This window comes from Ixodes scapularis, unplaced genomic scaffold (assembly GCF_016920785.2).
Source record: "Ixodes scapularis isolate PalLabHiFi unplaced genomic scaffold, ASM1692078v2 PGA_scaffold2__306_contigs__length_199485367, whole genome shotgun sequence".
NCBI lineage: Eukaryota > Metazoa > Arthropoda > Arachnida > Ixodida > Ixodidae > Ixodes > Ixodes scapularis.
In genome coordinates this window covers 78,138,070-78,148,379 of record NW_024609857.1, presented here as the reverse complement: position 1 = coordinate 78,148,379, position 10,310 = coordinate 78,138,070, and positions in this window count along the sequence as shown.

Genomic DNA, 10,310 nt, shown 5'->3' with positions numbered 1-10,310 from the left:
GCCAGTTTTTCTCAATTGTATAACTATGGAACGCCTCCCTCAAAAACACATAAAATGCTTCTAGTTCAGTGTTAACAAAATTGTAGTCGGTTTTCTTGTAATCCCTTATTGGTTTATGAAGAATACATTTGCGCAGAATAGAAAACAAAAAGTTGAAATATGCAATGAAGTTGTCACTGGGCCCCTTTAGTAGTGAAAGGTTATTAATTCCATTGGGATCCGTAGATAAGCAAAGATCAAGTATGACAGAAAAGTGGTGACAACAGAAGACAAGCTACAAAAAGAAAGAAATTGCAAATTTAAGTAAACTCTCAAAATCACGACTTCAACTCAACAAAATAAGGGTTACGTATTTTGGAACCATTGAAGCACATTTCTGCTTTCTTTTTCCCTCGCTAATCGCAACGGCGGGGAAAATTAAAATAGCCTTACATATTGTTATGAAGTGAGAGTCCTAAAAGAGGTAGAGCGCAAGTAAGGAAGCAGTAAAGTCGTCAGAAGTTAGTTTGGGGAGGCGCTTTACGTTCAACAAATATAATAATTAATGAAAATAAAACCACCGAGACAAGTGACGCAAGAGTGCTGTACATCCGGATGCTGAGTTACGGGTATCTGGTTTTTTTTTCCGCTTTCTGGATTATTGAAATAGACCTACGTAAGTTAAAAATGGCTGCCGAATTCATAAATTATCATTCGCGATTTTGCTTTAGAGGTGAAAACGTTTCAAGATTATTTTCATGGTGAAAGAAAACGCTGGTAAGCGAGTCACTTTATTGAGGGCTTCGTGTCTGCGAAAAGCGAGGCATCAAAGTTAAAAGGCGTTCGAGTGAAAACGTAACAACAAATGCCTGAATCGCCTACACGACACAAATGCGAACTTTGGATTCCTCCTTGATTGTTAAGGAATCTGCTACGGTACCGTCAAGGATAACTTAAAACCAAATTTCTAAAGTTTTGGGAAATTCTACACCTGCGAAGTCGACGCACACAATCTTTATGAACAGATATTAGCCTGAAAAATGGTGCTCTCAAAGCGGACTGACCTGGAAGTATCGACACCTGAAAAAGTGTTTCACATTGACCAGTATAGAGGCCAGAGCGTCTTCTTCAATCGTTACATCGCCCTTAAGATACTGCTAATTCTATCACTTTCCATCACTGGCTGTGAAAGATAGTTAATTAAGATCACATTAATGCTTCTCGTATTTGCGAGCTTCCATAGGCCAGAACAATATTTATTATCTCGGCCTTTTAAGCGTACAAAAAGGAAGAAATTTAACAAAACCACTGTGTTGACGTTGCAGAACCGCTCACTTCAGCGATACTAAAAAAAACAAAAAACGATGTTGTAGGTTTTAGTCAGTGCCATGGTGTATAAGGTTCTGTTTTATATTTAACCTTTGAGTAGTAAAGATCTTCTGAAAATAATGCTTCAGCCCTGATGTGTTATAGGGCCCTCTCAGCGCTTCAAACCATTAAGCCCATCAAATCCCTCAGCTTTCTAAATCCATCAGCCATTCGAACCTGTTCAGTCCTTCGAACACCATCAGCCCTTCATACCCTTATCTATGGTTACTGAAACTATGGGCATCTTGATTGAGAAACCAAATATTGAAAGAGCTCACAGAATCGGTCGCTTTCAATCCAACAAAAACCGGTTCGTTGTTGTGAAAGTTTGTCGCTTTAAGGACAAGGAGACCATTCTTGCCCAGGGGCATAAGCTCAAATCTACTCTGTATGCTGTGCGGGAGGATTTTTCCGCTCCAATTCGCCATGCCCGCGGGAAACTTCTTGCCTTTGCAAAACAACAAGAGTCGCTATACAAACTGCGGTATGACAAGCTGTTGCTCGGCGGCTGCTGTTACATCTATGATACTTCTTCTGACACCGTCATCCAATCAAGAAGATGTCTATATCGCAATTCGAGACAAGCAGCGGCGGCGGTGCACATACCCTGCGCCCCTCGGCCTAACGAGATAACTGTTCTGCTTGTCAACTGCCAAAGCATTAAAAATAAGGCCGATTCACTCGCCGGCCTTATCGTCTCGGTACAAGCCCACATTATCATTGGCACTGAATCCTGGCTGGATGATAGTGTCAGTGATGTTGAAGTTTTCACTTCCACATTTCAAGTTTACAGACGCGACCGAGACACCCATAGTGGCGGCGTTTTCCTACTCGTTGATAAATCCTTCCCAAGCGCACCTGTAGAAACAAATGATGATTGTGAGACTGTGCGGTGCAAGGTCATGTTTCACACGGTTGAACATATCTCGTTTGGTATTTTTTATCGTAGCGCCAGTGGGGGCAGTATTTCTCCCTTCAAACCGCTTCCTCATACAACGTTGACTTTAAACTCGAATTTTTTTATTGGGCGGTGATTTCAATATGCCTGATATACAGTGGACTAACAATTCACCCCTGCTTACTTGCCGCTCTGCACTTTCCTTTGAATTTAGTGTTATGATCGCCACTAACGGTCTTTATTAGTTTGTAGATTTCCCCACTTGACTTGACTTGCTTCTTTCGAATTGCACCAGTTTAGTCCAATCAGGCTTACCGATTCCAGGTATAAGTGACCATGACGGTATTCTAGCTAAAGTTTCTGTTGGAAGACCAATGGTCGTGTTCTCTCCTCCTCGAAAGGTGTACATTTGCGATAAATGTAATTACGGCTTGAATACGCATAATCTGGAAGATACATTTGAGGAGTTGGTGGCGATCACTGCCACGTCCAGTGTTGAAGATCTTTGGAATGTATTTAAAACACCTTACTATCGTTTCTTGATTGCCACATATCGTCAAAAATTGTTTCGGGTAAAAAAGGACACGGCAAGCCGTGATTTCCCAATGAGAACAAGCGCTTACTGAATCGAAAGCGTCGCCTCTTTCGGATGTACCTAAGCTAGTGGACGGATGAAATATTTAACAGGCTAGATATTCTTGGGAAAGAAATTAATCTGAAAATAAAAAGTGCCAAGGATCACTTTTATTCCTCCCTAGGTGGAAAGCTTAGGCGTAGTCCAAAGGAGATGTGGAAGTTTGTAAAATCTAATGACAAAGAAAATAGTAGTATCCCTTCTATCTTAGCTGAAAAAGGTTATGTGATTAATGATGTCGACAAAACGAACTGTTTTAATGATTACTTTCAGTCAGTTTTTGCAGTTACTACAAGAAGCGTACTTTTGGAACTAGCATATTGAAATTTTGAGTCTTTGTCAGATATCACTGCATCGTATGATGGAGTTGTCAAACTTTTTTCTAAACTAGAAACTAACCCTTCCAGATCATATACCTTGTTCTGTTTTGAAATCTTGTGCACCCATTATTGCCGGGTTTCTCGTTGTCTTTTTTAATTTATCTCTCTCGTCAACGAAACTGCCTCAGGAATGAAAATTCGCGAATGTTGTTCCTGTGCATAAGAGTGGTCCCCGTTCGGTTTCCAACTACAGACCCATTTCACTAACCAGCGTGTGTTGCAAGACTCTTGAACATATAATTTACTCTAACATATTTCGTCACTTGCAAACAAATAATTTTAGTACAGTTTCAACATGGCTTTAGGGCAGGCTTCTCTTGCGTCACTCAGTTAGATGAATTTTCGTATGATTTTTTTTTCTTTTGATTCTGCGAAGCGGGTTCATTGTATAATGTTAGACTTTAGTAAGGCTTTTGATACCGTTCCACACTCGTTATTGCTTTTAAAACTCTCATCTCTAGGTTTACCTGTTTCTGTCGTTGGTTGGATAGCAGACTATCTTACCAGTCGCTCCCCAAAAAGTGGTCATTAATGGCTCAGAATCTTACTTTGTTTCGGTAACGTCGGGTGTTCCTTAAGGATCAGTGCTAGGTCCGCTTCTGTTTTTAACCTATATGAATATTATCGGCTACGAAACTACCTCCAAAATAAGATTATAAGCAGATGATTGTGTGTTATTCAGAGATATAAGTAACCAGGACGATGTTGCCGCTTTACAAACTCATCATGATCAAATACTCACATGGTGCAACAAATGAAAAATGAAACTAAATTTTTTGAAATGTTGTTATATCCGCTTTAGCAGAAAGCGTCTAAACATAAAGACTAATTATTATCTAGATGCAAATAAGATTACCTTGGCGAAGGATGCGAAGTATTTGGGTGTTATTTTTTCATCTAACCTAACGTGAACTAGTCATGTTGACTTTGTGGGTACCAGTCAGGTGGCACTCAACATATTTTATATACAATATTAACAAGAAAACCGTAACAGTAGAAAACATCGTCCGATCTAGCCGCCGGTCCGCTCGGTCGCCGAATCGCAAAGCTCGTGTCTCGTGGTCTGTTCTCGTGCGTCTCGGCTTCTTTTCTCTCGCTCCAGTGGTACAGCAGGCACGGCTGCTAGAGATGCCCCCCCCCCCTTAGACAAGTGGCCTTGGCCACTTGCGTCGGAAGTGTAGAGTGGGTGGGGAAATTGTTCTGGGAGAGCGGAGTGGTAGCACTGTCGAGAGCGGCGGTGAAAGCGGGTTTTAGACGATCCAGGGAAACTGTTTCGCGACGTCCCTGTATGAGAACAGTGTAAAACTTCGGTGTTCTGGCTACGACGAGATATGGACCATCGTAGAGAGGTCTGAGGGGCTTTCTTACCGCATCTCGACGGACAAATACATGTGAAGACTGGGCGAGAGCAGGGTGAATGAAGACTTGCCGAGCACTAGGTTTTCGTGTTTGTACTGGGCCGTAAGGAGCTCATTGCTTCTCGGAGTCGTTGGACATAAGATGATGGATCCATTACCCCTTGTGCCGTTGATGGTTCGACCATGTCAGCAGGTAGGCGAAGGGGAGAACCGTACACGAGTTCTGCCACGGTACAACCTAAATCTGGTTTTAGAGTTGAACGTAGTCCGAGCAACAGAACAGGTAGGTTGTCGACCCATGCCTCGGGGAGTGGCTGTGCTCGGAGCGCAGACTTCAGCTGTCTGTGGAGTCGCTCGACGAGGCCATTTGCAGCAGGGTGGTATGCTGTTGCACGCGTCCGTATTGAGCCTAGAAGAGATGTTAGCTCGTGGAATAGTGCGGACTCGAACTGGCGGCCGCGATCGGTGGTGACCGTGGCAGGCACGCCGAAGCGGCTGACCCAGGTGAAAACGAAAGCTCGAGCCATTGTTTCCGCGGTGATGTTTTCTAGAGGCATCACCTCTGGCCAGCGAGAAAATCTGTCCACACAGGTCAGCAAGTACGTGAAATTCCGTGAAGTTCGAAGTGGGCCAACGATGTCCAGGTGGACGTTCTCAAAGCGTGAGGATGGTAGGGGAAACTTTCCGAGTGGTGTGTGCGTGTGGCGTTGCACCTTTGACTTCTGGCAGGCTATACAAGAGCGAACGAAGTCCCGAATGTCGGCGTTGATCTTGGGCCATACGAAACGGTTCGTTACAAGCTCTTGTGTCGCGCGTATGCCTGGGTGGCAGAGGGAGTGAAGTGAGGTGCACACCGCATGACGTAGTTGTCGTGGAACATAGGGTCGGGGTTTTCCTGTCGATGTATCGCATACTAAGCTGATGCCGTGATCGGAGAGGGCAACTTCTTCAAGGACGAGGGATGAGCCGGTTTTCCTGAGGGATTCGAGTTCTTCGTCCTGGGCTTGAGCTGCTGCCAGTTCAGTGTAGGTGAACTGTTCTTTTTCTGTGTTCAAAGCATTCAGCTCGAGGCGTGATGACGTGTCTGCGACGGTGTTTTCTTTTCCTTTCACATGGCGATCGTCAGAAGTAAATTCCGCTATGAATGAAAGATGTCGCAGTTCACGTGGGGAACGGTTCTGGTGTGATGACTGCATGGCATAGACCAGCGGTTTGCGGTCTGTGGCGATGAAGAAGGTACGTCCTTCGAGGAAGTGTCGGAAGTGTTTGACGGCTAAGTAAGCCGCAAGCAGCTCTCTTCCGAAGGTGCTGTACTTCCTCTCGGAATCTTGAAGTTTAAGTGAAAAGAACGATATGGGAGACCATACATCACCGATCTTCTGTTGCAACACTCCTCCGACAGCGATGTCCGAGGCGTCGACCATGAGGCACGTTGGGGCATCTGGAGACGGATGCACGAGGAGTGTGGCACTGATGAGCTCTTTCTTCACGTCCTCAAACGCAAGCATTGCCTCCGGGGACCATGATAATTTTGACTTCTCGCCTTTGGAGGTAGAAAGCAGTGCCTCTAACGGCTGTAGAAGGTTGGCGCAGTGGGGAAGGAAACGCCTGTAAAAATGTATTAACCCCAGGAATCGCCGGAGGGCACGCTTTGTTGTAGGCTGAGGACAATCAGTGATAACTTTGACCTTGTCTGGAAGTGGCCGGATACCTTGAGAGTCGATGTGGTGACCAATGAATGTTAACTCCGGTACTCCAAACTGGCATTTAACAACGTCAATGACGATGCCATACTCTCGCAGCCTATCGAACAGCGTGATCAGGTGGTTTTTATGTTCCTCCGGGTTTTTGCTTGCTACGAGGAGGTCATCGAGGTAGGCAAAACAGAAAGGTAAACCACGGAGGACCTGGTCATTAAATCGTTGAAAGGTTTGGGCCGCATTACGTAGACCAAATGGCATCGTGACAAACTCGAAGAGTCCGAAAGGTGTGGTTATTGCCGTCTTGGGAACGTCTGCAGGTTCGACAGGGATCTGATGGTAAGCTTTTATGAGGTGTATTTTTGAGTAAATGGTAGTGTCTTTCAAATAGGCAGTGCAGTCTTGAACGTTTGGGAGTGGATACCGGTCCGGAATCGTAGCTGTGTTAAGAGCCCTATAATCACCGCATGGTCGCCAATCACCGCTTTTCTTGGGCACCATGTGCAGAGCGGACGACCTGGATAGTGTGGATAGTGTGGTAGTGAGGTCTGGATAGTTCTCGAGCAGGCTGGCAAATGTATTAGAAGGAGGCTTGATGAAGGTGGGGCTAAGAGTTGGAGTTCGGGACGCTAAACCGGAAACTTGCAGGTGAGTGGTCGCGCGGCCTTGTGAGTGCCGCTGTGAGGACTTAGACCGGTGTCAAAATTCTCGGCGAAATTCGGCTACAGTGGTCGTCAAGTCCTGTACAGCTCGAGGCAGCTCGGCGATGTCGGAGACGAGGTCTGGAGACTGCTGCGTGGCACCGATAGTGGGGCCGGTAACCTCCATGATTTGATCCGCCAGCTCGGCTAGTTCAACGAGGGGAAGCCTGTGGGCCGCCGCTAAGCCGACGCGAACAGAAGCCGGAAGCCTCTGTAGAAAGAGTTCGCGGAGGATGGCGGCGTCGACGGAGGCCGCCTTGTCACCCAGCAGGTGCTGCAGATGACGCAAGAACTGGCTAGGTCGGCGGTCGCCTAGCCCTTCACCGCTGAGGAGCTGCTGAAGGCGTCGTTGTTCGGAGGCAACAAGACGACTGATCAAGGCCTCCTTGAGTACGTCATAAGGCGTGTCGCTGACTGGGGACAGCAGAATATCTCGGACCTTGGTGGCGGCTTGCGGCGGGAGGGCGTCAATGAGAAATTCGTACTGCCGAGCCTGGGAGGTAATGCGGTGCAAGCGGAACTTGTTTTCAACTTGCACGAACCGGAGCGCCGGGTCCTCGGCCCAGAACTTTGGTAAGGTGAGGACCGCGGTAGCTCCAATTCCCAAGGTGGCGGTCATCTGGGAGGTACTTGCTGTGGGGCTACTTGACAGGGGGGCTTCTTCACCGGACTGCATGGCCGGGTCACCAGTTACGTGGGTACCAGTCAGGTGGCACTCAACATATTTTATATACAATATTTACAAGAAAACCGCAACAGTAGAAAACATCGTCCGATCTAGCCGCCGGTCCGCTCGGTCGCCGAATCGCAAAGCTCGTGTCTCGTGCTCTGTTCTCGTGCGTCTCGGCTTCTTTTCTCTCGCTCCAGTGGTACAGCTGGCACGGCTGCTACAACTTTATAACCATGAAAGCAGGACGTGTACTTAACTTTATAAAGAGAAATTTTCAACACGCACCTCGACGTCAAAGAAATACTGGGTGATTTCAGAAAAGATCGACCCAAGGGTGGCTGTTCGACATTTTTAAGTGAACTGATGTTTTTATATGCTATTGCCTAGTGTCTGGTATAAACGAATATACACTTAGTTTTGACCAGAAAGCCTATTTGAGGACAGAAGAAATGGTAAGGCATAAAGAGGTGGACAGTTGCATTAACGCGTACTGATGGAGGGGGCACGTTTGAGAGCGAATAACTAAAACGATACCATTAAAAGAATGCTAATACTTTTTAGACGCAAACTATAGGTCAGCTTATTTGTAATATAAAGTAATCATATTAAACTTCCTTTATTTTTCTAACAATTGACAAACATGCCTGCTCGAACGACCAATGCCGAAATTCGGAGGCCTGTATTTCATGAAAGAATAAGATCATCATAGTATGATTTGCAGATAGTATTCTACTTATATATGGCTAATATTTAAAAAATAAATAAGGTATCTGAGTGATACGATAGTCGGGATATATTTAGGCAAACATGTGAAAAAAATCAAACAACGATATATTCGGATGCTAATAAAAGAAAACACCAGCTTTGATTTTTTTTTTTTAAATTTAAGTATCCTATTATATTTTATTTCGGCAGTCATTGCGATTTAAAATATGTTGCAATATTTTATAGGGAAAGAAGAAACAACTCCCCAAAGTAGGGTCCTTTTTCAAAGCCTACACTTACCAGTGCCCTATCCCAGAAGTGACTCTGAGCTCCAGTTTCATGAAACTAACACATATATTTTTGTGTATTTTTATTCAGATGAGGCCATTGATAACTATAGAAATCGTTCACACACTTAAATTGACGAGAAACTACTGTGTACAAAGAGCTATCATATTACGAAGAATATATATAATGATTCGAGAAAAGATCCTGCAGCCATCGGCCACTGGGAAGTTGGATTACTTTATTTTTCTACGGCATTATATGCTCATCTCTCTTACCCTCTAACTCTCTGTTTCTCTCTTATATATATCCCTGACTTATATCTAGAATACAAACATATTCAAGCATTCGCTTTCTGGGTGGTAGTGTTCTGTGGCTAGCAACAATAATTTCCTCGCGAAGATCACGATTATGGCGCAATAGTTGACGGAAGTAGCAGGCGACACTCGTCACTAGTTGTGGCAAAACGGCTGATACAATCTTTTTCTGCATTTCCCGCTCGCTGTCGAGGATGAGGGGGTTCGCTTCAGCCAGCAAAATATGGCCACCGATGCCTGTTCACTGAGAAGTCATTCCTGTCGCCATCCCACTCGCTGGCTTTGAGGGCGATAATATCAGGCACAAAAAGGCACACCGACAGAGAGCAAAACCCGCAAATACTCAAGCCCCGCCTAAATACAATTAGGCGTAAACACTCTCGCCATGTCAACCTAGCAAAGGTTAACATGGCGACAGTGTTTACGTTTTAGCTAAGGAAAAGCATGGCGTGTGGTATGAGCCGGATACACGAGCTGCAAGGTGAGCCCTGAGAACTTGTCTGCTGCCTTAGAGTACTTCACGAAAGACGAGCTACAATGATCGCGCCAAGATCCCATCCAGAATGACGTTATTTCTTTCATGCTCGACGGGGGGAAAACGTTCGTGCCAAAGCGCTTCGTGACACGCTATATCCGAGAAGCCTTTGGAGTATACAAAGACAAGCATCCTGGTTCCGGCGTTGGGCTAACGAAATTTTATTCCTTGCTCCCTAGATGGCTCAAATATATTCCACACCAGGCAGTGTGGGTTTGTTTTCACTGCGCCAGTCATTACCGTTGAATTGCCGCTGTAGAGAACGTTACAGCTCAACATTCAACACTGGTGAAATGAGCTCAGCATTTCTATGCGACCCACTAACAAGTCTGTCTTTAAGGAGACTGTGATCACTGCCCAAAAGGCCAGTATCTTACACTCGAGGAACTTCATATCCCAGAGGATGAAGAGATTGTGCTTACAACATGGGAGGCCGAAGTCGTTCAAGTAACAGTTGAAAGTTGGATATTTCAGAACCATATCTGACAAACGCAAGATAAAGCGATTTACGATGAAAAGCAACTGCATGCAACGCGGGAGCATTGTCTTTCATTTTGACTTTGCTGGAAACTGGACCATCGTGCTCGGTGGCAAAGTTAAAGCATACCCCTAAAGAAAAAAAAAGTTACAGTATTTACATACGTAGTGACGACAAGAAATTCTACAAGCAGCGTTGCTATCATCGGTGAGGACCTGTGTGACGACGTCGCTTTAACATGCTTTGCTATAGAAAAGGTGGAAAAGTGGGTTGAAGACAACGTTGCGGTATACTCGCACGTG